We start from the raw sequence: 17,440 nt of genomic DNA on the forward strand, positions 1-17,440 counted from the left end.
AACCTAATTCCGTTTGCCCAGGCCTGGCCTCCTGGGACACTCAGAGACCTTCCAAAGTGTTTCAATCTGAATCTAATCCTGCAAGGATTTGGTTTAAAAAACCTGGATCCTTGACCACTAGTCCTAACATCTGTTTAGCTTTCCATTCGCTGTTTCCTTTTCGCTCACTTTATGAAATGTCCTCACGAGGCAGTGAGAACCCTGGGCCTTGACCCATAGCTATAAACAGAGTCGTAGAAAGCACCAACCGAAATGAAATCCAGCCACCTCTTTAACAACACATTTGGGATTCCTGCACAACTCCTGCCAGAAGTCCAACCACAAAGATGATTGTCTTAAGGCAGCACAGCCTAATGGCGACACTACCAACTAGTGCCTACCAACACTGTTACATTGTACTCTTCCAAGCGCTTAGTATAGTGCTCTTCACATAGTAAGCACTCAATCAATTTGACTGATTGGAGAGAGCCTGGGTCCCAGAGTTGGGAGACCAGGGGGGCAGGGGAGGGGTGGTCTAGTCCCAGCTCCTCATTTCATTCATTCACTCAATCGTATTAAGCACTTACTGTGTGCAGAGCACTGTACTAAGTGCTTGGAAAAGTTGTGGGACCACTTCACCACTTTGTGCCGCATGTGTAAAATGGGGATAAAAAAACACCTGTTCTCCCTCTCCCTCTAACTCTGTGAGGACGTGTGGGACTGGATCTAGGTCTGATCTGATTATCTTGTCTCTTTCCCAGAGGCTTAGTACAGTGCTTGGCACAGAGTAAATGCTTAAATGTTATAAAAACCCTTTTGTATGTTGCGGGGGCAGGGGGTAATGGACAAAATCAACAGGGCCCCCCATAATGTACTCGGTGATAAAATCATTGCAAGGGAGAGCTGGAAAGAAAACCCTGCTGGAGCTGCCAGGAAAGCCCAATTTACAGGTTTTATGACTCGTCCATAAAAGTGTGTTCTGGTCTCAGATTGGGTACAAGGAGGGTCATCAGCAGTGCTAATGGCTTCCTCAGATTTACAGCTATTTCAGAACAAGGAGTGGGAATCTGTTTAAAAGGGAGAACTCCCTCTACTTTCAGAATGCAAAGGGACAACTCCAGACAATCCCTGGGCCCTCCGCTTGCTTGGACAAGGAGCCAGCCGGGGAGCTGATACAGTGACTATCAACCATTAGAGCCACTTAGGAATTTCCATAACAGAAACCCTCCCACCCACCCTGCCCACCCCAGGGATCGAAACAGTCCCAAAGACAGACCCCAGAGATGGACTGTCACCAGCTGGAAGATCACAGTTGTTCTAACCAGACTGAAACATAAGTTAACTGGAAGGCAAACAAAAAAAAAATCACCGAGCACACTCCATGCTCCAAGCAGGTTACATTCAACTGGTTATGTTCAACTGGGACAAACCGGTTTTAGCGATTTGTTTCTGAATTTAGCTAAGGTTATCCTCATCTGGTTAAGCAAAGTGACTGAAGTGGGCAATTAGTGAAGGAGGTGGGAGTGAGAGGGAGGGGATGAGGGTGGAAGAGGATGGAAAGGACAGGACTACATATGTTCCCCAACTGCCTCTGGGCTAATGAAAACGGGAGAGTCTTCAGATGGATGGAGGGGTTAGTCTGAGGCACAGTGGAAGGGAGATTGAGGTGGGGGATAAAGGAGAGTCCCCTCCTTTCCTGAGTCCTGCAGGATCTAGGCTGTGAGCTCATCGTAGGCAGGGATCGTCTTTACCAATTCTGCTATACTGTACTCTCCCAAGTGCTTAGTACAGTGCTCTGCACACAGTAAATCCTTAATAAATACAACTGATTGATTGATGAGGAGGATTTCACTGGCAGATACCTTTTGCAGCCGAAAAGAATGCCTTGGAGACTCAGCTATTACTCAATTTCCTAGAGGTTACTGGCTTGAGCCCAACTCATAACCTCATTTTTCTGCAGGCATATGCAGAGAACGGCTTGGGACGCAGCAGGGGTAGTCCGTAAGAATGACCATATTTCCACAACGGAATGTGGGCACTTTATCATCAATTACTTGTATTTGTTCAGCGTTTACTGTGTGCAGAGCACTATACTAAGCCTATGGGAGAGTATGACATAACACTAAAACAGACACATTCCCTATCCACAACAAGCTTACAGCCTAGAGGGGGAGACAGACATTAATATCAATAAATAAATTATGGATATGTATTTAAGTGCCGTGAAACTGAGTGGAAGGTGAAAAAAAGGAGCAAGTCAAGGTGATGCAGGAGGGAGTGAAAGAAAAAGAGGGCTTAATCCAGGAAAGCCTCTTGGAGGAGATGTGCCTTCAATAAGGCTCTGAAGGTTGGTGGGGGGGGGGGGGGTAACTGTCTGTCAGATTTGAGGAGGGAAGGTGTTACAGGCTAGAGACAGGACATGGGTGAGAGGTCGGCAGTGACTGAGATACAGTGAATAGGTTGACATTAGAGAAGCAAAGTGTGTGGGGTGTGTTGTAATAATAGAGTAGTGAGGTGAGGTAGGAGGGGGGAAGGTGACAGTGTTTTAAAGCCAATGATAAGGAGTTTCTGTTTAATGGAGAGGTGGATGAACAACCATTGAAGGTTCTTGTGGAGTTGGGAAACATGGACAATGTTTTTGTAGAAAAATGATCTGGGCAGCAGAATGAAGTATGCACTGGAGTGGGGAGAGACAGGAGGCAGGGAGGTTAGTTAGCAAGGAGGCTGATAAAGTAATCAAGGCAGAGTATGATAAGTGCTTAGATTAACATTGTAACAATTTGGATGAAGAGAAAAGGTCAGATTTTAGCAACGATGTGAAGGTTGAACTGACTTTTCCACTGTTTCAGAAAATGCCAATCTGTCAATGGCTACTCCCATGTTGCTCCTCTAAATCCAGGATTCGAATGCCTCCTTTAAATTAAATCTTGAAACACCTGGATCCTCTGCTAAGATAGTTGTCAGCATGGCTAACTTTATGCTGGTTCCCCGCATCTATTTTAATTCCATTGCACCGGGGAACACTGACAACCTTGTTCATCTGCCGCTGCCGAAATGGCAGGCAGGATTAGAGGCAGCACAATTGAACTGGATGGTGAGAGTTATCTGTCTGTCTGCCTGTCTAATGTGGCACCTGGTCTGGTCTTCTTTCCTCTTCTGTCTCCTGAAGATGGCAAGAGGAAAGGAAGGATAAAGTGAGTGGGAAAGGAGAGGAAAGGGCAAGGGCAGAGAGGGGAAGGAAAGTGGCTTATGTGGCCCAAGTTAGGAAGGGGCTTATGGGTCACTTATGCACTTATGGGTCAGCTTGGATCTGATGTCCAACTCCTCTCTAGGAAGCAGACCAGAAAATGGGTGAGGGTTCATTTTCAAGCCAAAACCTATTGTCCAATTATTTGTATTTTTTTCCCCATTTTTGAATATTCTCAATTTCAGGCCTCCCCTGAATAATTGGTGGTTTGGGGTCCACTGATCTATAGGACTTAAAGGCCAATTTTGTTATTACTCTAACACTAAAGAAAGTGTTTTGCCTCAATTTGGGCAGAAAGGCTCCCTGACCTGAGCTACTGTAACCTCTGCTATAAAGACCTTAAAAAAATAAAATAAAAGCCCCAGCAAACCGGTTAATTCTCCATCTTGCAATCCTGCTAAACTAAACTACCACCAAAATGATTGCACTGCCTTGACAGGTCGCTCCTGGCAAAGCTTTTCCTAGTCAGTCCAGGAGCTTGTGAAGACAAAGAAAATAAAGGCCAAAGCAACCTTTCCCCTGCCTCCATCTTTCGACTGACACACTATTTACTTTGCCTTCGAGTGCAGAAACCGCAAAATAATAAAAAATATTAAAAGCCCTCCAAGCCAGAGGGATAAGAGGAAAAATCTTTGCAAAGCTGGCCCAGGCGGTAGGTAAAACAACAGAAAAAGCCCTGACAGAGGCAAGGGCAGATAAAACATAACCCCCTGCCAACCTATCCAGGCAACAATAATTGCCTCCACATTAGTCAGCCCTATAACGCTACACCCAATAAAGGGTTGGTCAGGCACATACACAAGCATACACACACCCACGCTCTATAAAACTCACATATTCGCAAACACCTAGCATGTTCCATAGGAGTTAAAGGAAAAAGAAAGGTTGCTAGGGCCACCCACAACACTTGTTCTCAGGTGGGTCTACTGGTTCCAGCTCCCTATAAGGCCCAAAGCCACCTGAAATCTTGCAAAGGGTCAGACAGCCTGTGGAGTCCTCTCACTGAACTCATCCATCCTGACTAGATGGGGGTAGGATCTGGGTAGGGTGACCATGCATCTGGATTTACAATGGATGATCCCGTTTTCACCTCTTCCCCTTCTCAGGTCTAGATAAGGCACCAGACACCTTCATATTTGGAATCTGTATTTTTAAGCACCCCGCCTGCCTTAACTCTTGCCGCTGAGTGCCACAGGTTGATCGATCCGCCAATGATCAGGCAAAAGCTCCTCACCCTCGGCTTCAAGGCTCTCCATCACCTCGCCCCCTCCTACCTCACCTCCCTTCTCTCCTTTTCTCCTTCTACAGCCCAGCCCGCACCCTCTGCTCCTCTGCCTCTAATCTCCTCACTGTGCCTCCTTCTCACCTGTCCCACCGTCGACCCCCGGCCCATGTCCTACCCCTGGCCTGGAATGCCCTCCCTCCGCACATCCACCAAGCTAGCTCTCTTCCTCCCTTCAAAGCCCTACTGAGAGCTCACCTCCTCCAAGAGGCCTTCCCAGACTGAGCCCCCTCCTTCCTCTCCTTCACCCCCTCCCCATCCCCCCCCGCCTTACCTCCTTCCCCTCCCCACAGCACCTGTATATATGTATATACGTTTTTACATATTTATTACTCTATTTATTTTACTTGTACATTTTTATTCTATTTATTTTATTTTGTTAATATGTTTTGTTTTGTTGTCTGTCTCCCCCTTCTAGACTGTGAGCCTGCTGTTGGGTAGGGACCGTCTCTGTATGTTGCCAACTTGTACTTCCCAAGTGCTTAGTACAGTGCTCTGCACACAGTAAGCGCTCAATAAATATGATTGAATGAATGAATATTTATTGAGTGTTGATGCTGTAATAGGAGGGCATCCTGGAAGCAGTGTCTTTTTTTCACAGCCCTGGAAAAGGAACGCAAAGGTTCTGGAACAGATCCGGGGAGGATAAGGATCTCCCTGGGGAAATGCTCTAGATTTGAGAGGAATTCTGTAAAATACTGTGCCTGACATCATTTCAGGACACCAAATGCCATGATTTTGGACTTCTCAAGGGCCAGAATGATAGGGACCATCAGTGGCCAACCTAGGTCTCAATGTCATCATCTCCACTTTTCAGAGGAGAAAGTCGAGGTAGAGAGAGGCCACATGGCCTGGCCTTGGTGCATGCCAGAACCAGATAAAGAACCTAGGTCCCTGGGCTCCCAGTCCCTCCTCAATCCTCTAAACATCCCCAACACTTAGTACAGTGCTTTGCACATAGTAAAGGCTTAATAAATATTCTAGCCTGCCTTAGCCTAATTTCCACCCTCCCTCCAATCAGCTAGCCCGTGATCCTGCAAAGGGCTCGAATCAAAAGGGTGTCTTGGAATTTCCTCTCGGAGAAATTAAGTAGCACGTTGGGATTGTTGTAACTTTTCCCCCTCTGCTGCACCTCCTCCGCCACTTCACTTTGTCCCAAGAAACCCAAACTGTTCTGCCTCGGTGGGCTCCAGGCTGGGAGATCAATTATAACCCTGGAATCGCTCTATTCTCTCCAGTGGAACCCCTGATGTTAGCAGAGATTGATCTGGAGAGGAGACAGCAGATAGAGGCTTCGCCCACCTCTCTGCAAATTCCTTGACATCCTACCATCCTATACATCTCCATTAGCGGGAGTTTGGGAATTAAGCGGCAGACAGGGCAGATCAGGAGGTTTCATTTAGCAAAATGATATCTGTTTCCTGCAGAGCCATTTTCACAGCGGGTTTCCATCTTAGCAGTTTCAGCCATCCCTTTAAACAAAAAAAAAACCACAAAAAAACCCCAACCTTCACAATATGCAAGGCACAAATGCCCCTCTTGTCTCAGAAGCTAAATGCTGAGCTGAAATGAAGAATCTAAGGGGCTGGCCCAGGAAATGGGATATTGCCCTTTCTCTTTGAGGAAAAAAAATGGAAAATAAGAAGATCACTAGCAAAAGACCACTGGATGTTATCAGAGGCTTTTATAGCACTTTAAGATGACAAGAATTTGCTGTAAGGAAGCAAGTGGTCCTACTGGGCCATTAGGGTATCTGTAAAATGTTTACCTGTAATTTTAGTGTCTTTCCCTGGCTACATTGTAAGCTCCATGAGGGCAGAGATCATGTCAACTAACTCTATTGTTCATTCATTCATTTACTCAATCGTATTTATTGAGAGCTTACTGTGTGCAGAGCACTGTACTAAGCACTGGGAAGTACAAGTTGGCACCATATAAAGATGGTCCCTACCCAACAGTGGGCTCACAGTCTAGAAGGGGGGGGACAGAAAACAAAACAAAACATATTAACAAAATAAAAGACAGAATAAATATGTACAAATAAAATAGAGTAATAAATACATACAAACATATATACATATATACAGGTGCTGTGGGGAGGGGAAGGAGGTAAGGCGGGGGGGGATGGGGAGGGGGAGGATGGGGAGAGGAAGGAGGGGGCTCAGTCTGGGAAGGCCTCCTGGAGGAGGTGAGCTCTCAGTAGGGCCTTGAAGGGAGGAAGAGAGCTAGCTTGGCGTATGTGGGGAGGGAGGGCATTCCAGGCCAGGGGGATGACATGGACCGGGGGTCGACGGCGGGACAGGTGAGAACGAGGCACGGTGAGGAGATTAGCGGCAGAGGAGCGGAGGGTGTGGGCTGGGCTGTAGGAGGAGAGAAGGGAGGTGAGGTAGGAGGGGGCGAGGTGATGGAGAGCCTTGAAGCCGAGGGTGAGGAGTTTTTGTCTGATGCGTAGGTTGATTGGTAGCCACTGGAGATTTTTGAGGAGGGGAGTAACATGCCCAGAGCGTTTCTGGACAAAGACAATCCGGGCAGTGGTGTGAAGTATGGATTGAAGAGGGGAAAGACAGGAGGATGGGAGATCGGAGAGAAGGATGATACAGTAATCCAGACGGGATAGGATGAGAGCTTGAACAAGCAGGGTAACGGTTTGGATGGAGAGGAAAGGGCGGATCTTGGCAATGTTGCGGAGGTGAGACCAGCAGGTTTTGGTGACAGCTTGGATGTGAGGGGTCAAGGATGACACCAAGGTTGCAAGCTTGTGAGACGGGAAGGATGGTAGTGCCGTCAACAGTGATGGGAAAGTCAGGGAGAGGGCAGGGTTTGGGAGGGAAGACAAGGAGTTCAGTCTTGGACATGTTGAGTTTTAGGTGGCAGGCAGACATCCAGATGGATATTGTTCATTCCCAAGTCCTTAGTACAGTACTTGGCACAGGGCAAGTGCTCAATAAACACTAGAGATTGAGAGTAATAGTATGTATTAAGCCCCCTCTGGGGCGATGTACCACTCCAACTGCTTGGGAAGGTTAAGATGAAGTGACATATTCCCTGCCCACAGGGAGCTTCCACCCTAGCAGGGGATGAAGATATGAACAGAATTGATGTTCCATCCCCCAGACACTGTACTCTTCCAAGTGCTTAGCACAGTGCTCTGCACACAAAAAGCACTCAACAAACACAACTGAAAAGCAGCGTGGTCTAGTGGAAGAAGCATGGATCCAGGAGTCAGAGGATCTGGATTCTAATCCTGACTCCACCACTTACCTGCTCTGTGACACTGGGCAAGTCACTTAACTTCTCTGTGCCTCAGTTCCCTCATCAGCAAAATGGAGATTCAAAACCTATTTCGGAGTTTTTTTGGTTTTTATTAATGGTATTTGTTAAGTGCTTACTTTGTGTCAAACACTGTTCTAAGAGCTGGGGTAGACACTAGCTAATTAGTTCAGACACAGTCCCTATCCCACACTGGGCTCACAGTCTAAGTAGGAGGGAGAAAAGGCATATTCAATCCCCATTTTACAGGAAACTGTGGCACAGAAAAGTGAAGTGACTTGCCCAAATTCACATAGAAGACAAGTGGTAGAGCCAGGATTAGAACCCAGGTCCTCTGATTCCCAGGCCCATGCTCTTTCTATTAGGCCACGCTGCTGTTCTCCCTGCTACTTAGAATGTGAGCTCCATACGGGCCCTGGTGATCTTATACCTAGCCCAGTACTTAATACAGCAGTTGGCAAATAATAAGCACTTAACAAATATCACAATTATTATTAGAAGATTAATTGATCAATTGACGGGAAACATGAAGCTCAAACGAGCCAACCCTACCCTTTGATCTGCCCCCTCCACAGTGGGTTGGGAGCTTGTTTTGGGCAGGGAATGTCTGTTTATTGTATTGTACTCTCCCAAGTGTTTAGTACAGTGCTCTGCATATAGTAACCATTCAATAAATGCCACTGAATGAATGAGCGCTGAGGCAGGTGCCCAGATGGGAGTCAGGATCCCATCAAGCATTGGCTTTGGCACTAGAAGACTCAATCAATGTTATTTACTGAGTGCTTCCTGGGCGCAGGGTACTGTGCTAAGTGCTTGGGAGAATGCAATACAATAGAGTTGGTAGATGTAACCCCTGCCATCAAGTAGTTCACAAAGAATGAGGAAAACCTTGGAGCTCCAGGTTTTCCTTTTGGTTCTACCAAATCTCACTCTCTGGGAAAGGCACTTTGTCTTGGAAAGACTGCTCCAGCTGACCCTTACTCAGCATGCACGCTATTGGGAAAAGTAAATGGACAATCATGGTTTTTACTCGATCTGTGGTTTTCAGATGTGAGGATGCTAAAAATTTCTTTCTTCACCAAGAACCGGTCTTTCTCTCTAGCCCCCAGCTATCGTAAACATCATTTAAATTGATAGCACCTATTGAGTGCTTTCACTGTACAGAGCACCATAAGACCAGGGAAGCAGCGTGGCTTAGTGGAAAGAGCACAGGCTTGGGAGTCAGAGGTCATGGGTTCTAATCCCAGCTTTGCCACTCATCAGCTGTGTGACTGGGCAAGTCACTTAACTTCTCTGTGCCTCAGTAACCTCATCTGTAAAATGGGGATTAAGACTGTGAGCCCCACATGGTACAACCTGATTACCTTGTACTTACCCCAGCGCTTAGAACAGTGCTTGGCACATAGTAAGCGCTTAAATACCATCATTACTATTTATTTATTAAGACACTTGAGAGAGTGTGATACAATAAAGTTAGTAGACATGATCCCTGCCCTCGAGGAGCTTCCAATCTAGTGGAAATTTCTATAATCAGAGTGGAACACTGTGAGAAAGTAAGTTTTTTTTAGATTGAGTCCCTCCTATTCTAGCAACAGGTCTAAAGTCCAATGTTCTGGCACTGTCTGAGAACACCTAACCCTGACTTTTGGGAACGAAGAAAGAAAAATCTCTTTGGGCCCTTTGTGTGGAGCAGGGGGAAAGCTTCCAGATTCTGCCCAGGATTACCTCGGTGGGGCTGGAGGCAGGTCCCAGGTGGGGCAGGTCTCACCGGCAGTCTGAAATGCTGCGACTCTCTGGGATTCAGCACAGTTGGGAAGGGTCCCCAGACTCAATGCTCCTCCTTCCAGTAATGCTGGCAGAGTGCAGAGTGAATGTGATACTGATGTCTCTAGGAGTCTATAAAATCTTGGGAATTCTCTTTACAAAAATCACTGTATTTCTACTGCACCAGTAGTTTCCCCAAGCTGTGGAAGCTTTGAGCAACCACAATAAAAAAGTCATATTTATTCATATATAATTGATATATATAATAATATATAATAGGGTGAGGAAGAACAGACACATCCTTCTAGACTGTGAGCCCACTGTTGGGTAGGGACTGTCTCTATATGTTGCCAACTTGTACTTCCCAAGCACTTAGTACAGTGCTCTGCACACAGTAAGCACTCAATAAATATGATTGATTGATTGATTGATCCTAAGTGGGACCAAATGAATCTGATTAGTCTTACGATCAACAGTATTTAAAGACCACCTGCTGTGTGCAGGTTCTTATGCTAAATTGCCCTGATGACGATGATGGCCTTTATTAATAATAATGGTAACATTTGATAAGTGCTTACTATGTGCAATGCACTGTTCTAAGCACTAGGGGGATACAAGGTGATCAGGTTGTCCCACGTGGGGCTCACAGTCTTAATCCCCATTTTGCAGATGAGGTAACAGGCTCAGAGAAGTTAAGTGACTTGCCCAAGGTCATTCAGCAGCCACTCTCAGCAGAAGGCCCAGCCCACACCCTCCGCTCCTCTGCCACTAATCTCCTCACCGTGCCTCGTTCTCGCCTGTCCCGCCGTCGACCCCCCGGCCCACATCATCCCCCTGGCCTGGAATGCCCTCCCTCCGCACATCCACCAAGCTAGCTCTCTTCCTCCCTTCAAAGCCCTACTGAGAGCTCACCTCCTCCAGGAGGCCTTCCCAGACTGAACCCCCTCCTTCCTCTCCCCCTCCTCCCCCTCCCCATCTCTCCCGCCTTACCTCCTTCCCTTCCCCACACCACCTGTATATATGTTTGTACATATTTATTACTCTATTTGTACATATTTATTCTATTTATTTTATTTTGTTAATATGTTTTGTTTTGTTGTCTGTCTCCCCCTTCTAGACTGTGAGCCTGCTGTTGGGTAGGGACCGTCTCTATATGTTGCCAACTTGTACTTCCCAAGCGCTTAGTACAGTGCTCTGCACACAATAAGCGCTCAATAAATACGATTGAATGAATGAATGTGGCAGAGCCGGGATTAGAACCCATGACCTCTGAATCCCAAGCCCGTACTCTTTCCACTGATCCAAGCTGCTTCTCTGTTAAGTGCTTACTATAAGCTATAATTATTGTGGAACTTGTTAAGCACTTATGTGGCAAGTACTGTACTAAATGCTGGGGTAGAGACAAGATCAACATGCCCCACATAGGGCTCACAGTCTAAGTAGGAGGGAAAAAAGGGATTGAAACTCCATTTTGCATATGAGGGAACTGAGGTATAGGGAAGTTAAGTGACTTGCCCTAGGTCACATAGAAGAAAAGTGGTGAAGTCAGGATCAGAACCCAGGTCCTCTGACTCCCAGGTTCATGCTTTTCCCAGTAGGTCATACTGCTTCTCTAAGATACAAGTAATGAGATTGGACAAAATCTTTGTCCCTCATTAGGCTCACACTCTATCTTCTCCCTATTTATGAGATGAGGGAACTGAGGCCCAGAGAAGGGGAATGATTTGCCCAAAGTCATGCAGCATGCCAGTAACAAAGTTGGGCCTTAAATCTGTGTTTCTAACTTCCAGTCCAGTGCTCTTTCTACTATACTATTCTGTTTCTGTACTTGACTTCTACCCTGTAATTTCAGGATATGCCCAAACCCCTACATATGTCCACATACAGCATTCTGCTCAGCATAGGTGTTCAGTAACTGATTTTGATGATAAAAAGACTTTGCAGATTGTTCTAAAAAGGCAAAGAATCTGAGTCTTTGCCAATGTCGGGTGACATCTTCAGGATCATATTGGTTAAATTGTGATTCTGTAAACCATTCTCCTCCCCAGCTCTATACATCTGAATGTTTAAAATATGGAAAACACCTCACAATTGTGACACTGTGCTTGAAACCACAACTAAGAGGCCAGCTTGTTGGAAAAACCTTCAGTCTTTTCCATCGCAATCGCATCATAGGCCCAGACCGCATGCCACTCCCCATCCATGGCGACCCGACCCAGAGAATAACACGCTCCCCACTCCTCCTCAACCGTAACGTTCTGGATTTCATTTTGTCCTTCGGAACAAAGCTTGAACACGCTAATAGAATGAGATTTTGTTCAAAAACCCCAGGTCCAAGATATTTCGGGGAATTAAATTAATTTTGGACCCACGTAACCATTTTTCTTCCACTTCTACATAGTACTGAGTGATAAATACAGAGATAAAGGGATTTCTGGGGAAGAAGGAGATTCTTAAAATACACAAGAGACCAAAGTTGCTGCCTTGACAAAATATCTTCTTCTGAACATGTGCTTGTCTCAGCAGAACTCCTTCAAACTAGCAGCACCATTTTGTGCACCGCTCCATCCGGACATGATGGGAGAGAGCAAAGTTTGAAAGGTTTCCTTTCACAATAACCATGGAGGAAGATTTACCTGCCCTTTTCATGTGGGGGGAAATCTCAAACTTGCCTTCTTTCCTACAGATTCCTCACCTTAGAGAGAGAGAGAGAGAGAGAGAGAGAGGGAGAGAGAGAGAGAGAGAGAGAGAGAGAGAGAGAGATCGCATGTGTGTTGGGGGTGGGGGGGGAGGGGGAGGCGGGTCCTGTACCTCTTAATTCTTTACCAGCTGAAACTATAAAAAATTGTCAGGAAACCCAAGATCTTTCTCCCTCCCTGCCCATTTGAACCTGTCTTGGACTTCTGAGTCTTTCTGACTTTCTTAGCCTCTTGTTCTCATCTTTCCCCCTTGTTCTCATCTTTCCCCCTACTCCCTCTTTCAGGGTTAAATCAATCAGTGGTATTCACCGAGCACTTACTGTGAACAGAACACTGTACTAAGCACTTGGGAGAGTAGAACAGAGTTGCTTGACATGATGCCTGCCCTCAAGGATATTACAATCTAGGGGTCAAACAGACACAAAAAGACATTACAGGTAGGGGAAGCAAGCAAATAGAAAGAAGTGTTCTCACAGGTTTGAATCACCACAGAACGAGAGCAGTCTCTTCATCACCAATAAAGTGGAAAATGAAGGGGGAAGATACCAAGCTAAGCTGATTTCTGGACAGACCCTACAATTCACCCAAATGAAGCAGAGGAGATCTGGAGTAAGGATACTTCCTGATTCTGACTTGCACCTTCTCCCCATCAGCTAGTCCAGTATTATGTCAGACCCAGTTCAATCAAGTAAGTATTCTGGCTTCCACAGATTCAATGGGTTTGGAAGGAATCAATTGTATTTATTGAGCGCTTACTGTGTGCAGAGCACTGTGCTAAGCGCTTGGGAAGTACAAGTTGGCAACATATAGAGACAGTCCCTACCCAACAGTGGGCTCACAGTCTAGAAGGGGGAGACAGAGAACAAAACCAAACATACTAACAAAATAAAACAGAATAGATATGCACAAGTAAAATAGAGTAATAAATATGTACAAACATATATACATATATACAGGTGCTGTGGGGAAGGGAAGGAGGTAAGATGGGGGGATGGAGAGGGGGACGAGGGGGGAACCATGTGACAGTTTGCTTTCTTGACAGCCATGCAAACAGCTTCTTCTGTGGTGGGTGGGTGGGTGGGTGGGACTGGCTTCTCTTGAGTTCTGCGTAAGAACTGTTCATTTTGTTTTCCACATCTTCTATTATGAACATTTACTAAGCTGTCCCTGGTTGTCTACCCACGCGAAGGCAAGCAGAGGCTGCTGGTGAAGTCGGGTGTGGCTAGACAGTTCAGCCTCATTGTTTAGAATAAAAGGTCTACTTAAAACTGTCTAGAAAGTCCCAAATTCTCCAGCAATCACACAATATACATCAGCCTCCTCTTAGCTCTGGGCACAGAGACCCAAGCAAGGTGGGGTGGAAGATACAGAGATACAGAAGAAAGAGAAGACATGGTCCTTTTCTTTCACTTGTTCCAGTGGGATTTCAGTAGGTTCACAAATAAGTCTCGTAATGGATTACCACAAGGAAAGTCAGGGATAAAAGTAAAAAGTTAGGGATGCTAGAGGCACATTCCTAACCATCAGCACAGACATTAAGGAGGGCAACCATGACATTTGCTCATCTTGGCTGTCTATGGCCAACAATGGAGAGAGAATAGAGAAGCAGTGTGGCTCAATGGAAAGAGCACGGGCTTTGGAGTCAGAGGTTATGGATTCAAATCCCAGCTCCGTCAACTGTCAGCTGTGTGACTTTGGGCAAGTCATTTAAATTCTCTATGCCTCAGTTACCTCATCTGTAAAATGGGGATTAAGACTGTGAGCCCCCCGTGGGACAACCTGATCACCTTGTAACCTCCCCAGTGCTTAGAACAGTGCTTTGCACATAGTAAGTGCTTAATAAATGCCATCATTATTATTATTAATAATAAAAATTAAGGGTAAGATGGACCATTGGTCTGTCTCAGTAACGGCAACTGCACTCGATTTTACGTCAGAAGTACATACACCCTAAAATAGGCCTGTGACAAACACTCCTTTGACACAAAGTAGGAGTATCAATAGGAAGTAGAGAGACTTTGTTAAGCGCTTGTTGAGGAGGAAGGCAAGCCCAAGAGTATTCACGGTATCTTCTCTGTGTCATCAGTCTAATTGCTGGGTCCGGCTCCCCTCCCCTTCCCCTTCCCGTGAGGCAGCAGAGCTGGAGACAAGCCCTTCAGAAAAACCACGATGACACAATATCGAGTTCTCAGTCTAAAAGGACTCCAGCAAGTGTGCTAGATAACCCTGCAAATCTTCAATTTAACACTTAGCACTGTAGGGAAACAAAGCTCAGCAAACAAAGACATTTCGGCAAAGTACAGGTTGGAAATTGTTCAGATGAAATGACTTATTTAAAAATGTAGAGTTTGGAAACAGTCCTCTGGGATCCTATTAAACAACTTAATGCATCGGCACTTTGCCTCTCTGAGCATGCCATCAGAGACCTCGACTGCTGACGGCTCTGCTTCTTGCCAAGGCTGGCGGGCCCCCTGAGAGAAGTGACGAGGGCAGGGAGTAGGAGTTCAACTCAAGGGAGTCGTTATACCTTTTCTCTGCATTTCCAGATTTGTAAATTAGGTGCATTTCCCTCTCACATGGATTCTATTCCTTGAAAAGAAGACCCATCTTAGTTTTATTTTTACAGAAAACTTACCAGATGCCTCCCCAACAACTCACGAGAAGCCCGTCTGGCCGCAAACCCAGCCCAAGTCACCCTAGAGGCTCGGGAATCCTGAAATTCACCAGAGAGACTAACACCAATATTTTTCTCGCCCAGGCCCAGCTTTCTTGCTGGGGCTCAGCTCGGCTCCCCCATACCTGGCCCAACACTGCTCTCCTGCTCTGGTCCAGCTCGCCTCTCCCACACTGTCCCAGCTCAGCTCTACTCCCCAACCCAGCTTGGCTCTCTCTGCCTGTGTCAGGCACTGAAGAAGCTGGGACTATGGTTCTCCGTGCCAGCTGGGAGCCCAGAAGAACACAGTGTACTTCTGGAAACTCTCCCAGGCACAACCCAAGCAAAAACAGGTGAGCGTCTGCCTTTCTGGCTCGGATGCCCCTGCCATTCCCAAAGGCACGGAAAGCTATGTGCTGAACAGTGTTCAGCCCACAGCGTGTGTGAGGGCCAAGCCAACCCGTTCAATATGCCAGGGCATCAAGGAATCTGTACCACTTCGGGGACCGTGCCTGACAGGTCCTAAAAGAACTCCCGCTGTGGGACTCCAAAAATATGTCCAGAAGTAGTTCAGAAGAACAGGGTCAGGGGAAGGAGAAACATGGTAGAGGAGAGAATGGGGAAGGCCCGGGGAGCTTTCTGCAGCTGGTCAAAACTTCAACCCTCGGTTGGCACAAAGGACAGTAATTGTAGGCTCCAGGGCCAGCACTTTCATTCATTCATTCCTATTTACTGAGCACTTACTGTGTGCAAAGCACTGTACTAAGCACTTGGGAGAGTGCAATGCAACTGACACATTCCCTGCACACAACGAGCTCACAGTCTCGATGGGTAGACAGACATCAAAATACATAAATAACAGATTACACACACACACACACACACACACACACGATGGAAATATGAATGAAGGGAGCATAGAAAGGAGTAAAGCACTTCTCAGCCCCAATGTGTTGACTCGAAATAGCCAATCAGAGTATCCATGGAAAAACCCTGGGCAATGTGAACCACTCAGGTCTTTTGGGGAATGTGTCTGTTATTATATTCTACTCTCCCAAGAACTTTAGTACAGTGCTCTGCACACAGTAAGCACTCAATAAATTTGATTAACTGACTGACCGACTGGAAAGATTCACTCCCCCCACCAGGTTACCACACACCAAACATCCGTAGGACTATTTTTTTCTGTCAGTCAATGCTTCAACACTTAGAACAGTAAGCACATAGTAAGCGCTTCACAAATGCCATTATTATTATTAATAATAATAATTTGATGTAATCAACAAAGTATAGCCACAGATGCATTGTAATGAATCTGTAGGCATCTGCATCATATGAGTGACGAGCTGATAGCAAATGTATTATGGAATCTGATGTCTGGAAACCCATTGCTATTTTCCATCTACAGGCCCATTTAGTGTCATTAAATCATAACTCACTATTGTTTGGCCTTGGAATGGAGGTATGCCACCTGAAAAGGTATGTTTTTGAAAGCCAGTTAAAGGGCTTTTGTGGGGAGTTTTGGTTTGGGGGTGAGAGCTTAATGGAGGATCAGAGGGCTGTGGGTCTGCAGTTACCCTTTCGGGCTATCAATGCACTTGGCAGCCATCATGGAGGCCTGAACCAAGCAGCCAAACCACTGTGGCATCTAGTGGTTCTAGAGACCCAATCTTCCCAGAATAGGAGTAATAGTGGGGTCTTCTTGGCCACCTGAGAGCCCAGCTCATAATCCAACATCCACCCTGCCTTCACTCCCAATAGCAACTTTCTCCCAAAAGCACTCTCAGGTGAGGTGCCTCACCTATCCACCTGGAAAGGTGGAGAGCAGCAGGGATTACCATTCCTGTTAAACAGAGGCAGACACCAGGGCCCAGAGAAGCTGGACCTTGGGTCCTTAAGTGAATCCATGACAGAGCTGGGGTCTATGGGACCCAGACTCCTGCCCCTAGCCCGGGGCTGCCTCCATTAGGATATTACTTCAGGCTTGGAGGGAGAGATTTGTGAACCCAGTAGCCGGCCACATTTCCAGCAGCCCTGCCTTCCAGTGTCATAATAGCAATGGGTTCCCAGACATTGGATTCCATTACACATTTGCCATCTGAGGACAAGAGGAGTCAGATCTCGAGCTGTGGATTTTTAGTATTGATCAAGCCTTGGATAACCCCATTCAATAATAATTATCATTATTACAGTACTTGTAAAGTGCTTACTCTGTGCCAAGCACTGTTCTAAAGACTGGGGTAGATACAAGTTAATCTGGCTGGACATAGTCCCTATCCCCCATGGGGCCCACACTCTTAACCCCCATTTCACAGATGAGGTAACTGAGGCCCAGAGATGTTAAATCAATCAATCGTATTTATTGAGCGCTTACTGTGTGCAGAGCACTGTACTAAGCGCTTGGGAAGTACAAGTTGGCAACATATAGAGACAGTCCCTACCCAACAGTGGGCTCACAGTCTTGAAGGGGGAGACAGAGAACAAAACCAAACATATTAACAAAATAAAATAGAATAGATATGTACAAGTAAAATAGAGTAATAAAT

General features: G+C 46.1%; 1 protein-coding gene across 1 annotated transcript in view; it reads right to left on the bottom strand.

The window, feature by feature from the left end:
- Positions 1 to 17,440, bottom strand: part of FBRSL1 (fibrosin like 1) — an 809,814-nt gene that overhangs the window by 781,904 nt on the left and 10,470 nt on the right.

Source organism: Tachyglossus aculeatus, chromosome 21, assembly GCF_015852505.1.
Source record: "Tachyglossus aculeatus isolate mTacAcu1 chromosome 21, mTacAcu1.pri, whole genome shotgun sequence".
Lineage (NCBI taxonomy): Eukaryota > Metazoa > Chordata > Mammalia > Monotremata > Tachyglossidae > Tachyglossus > Tachyglossus aculeatus.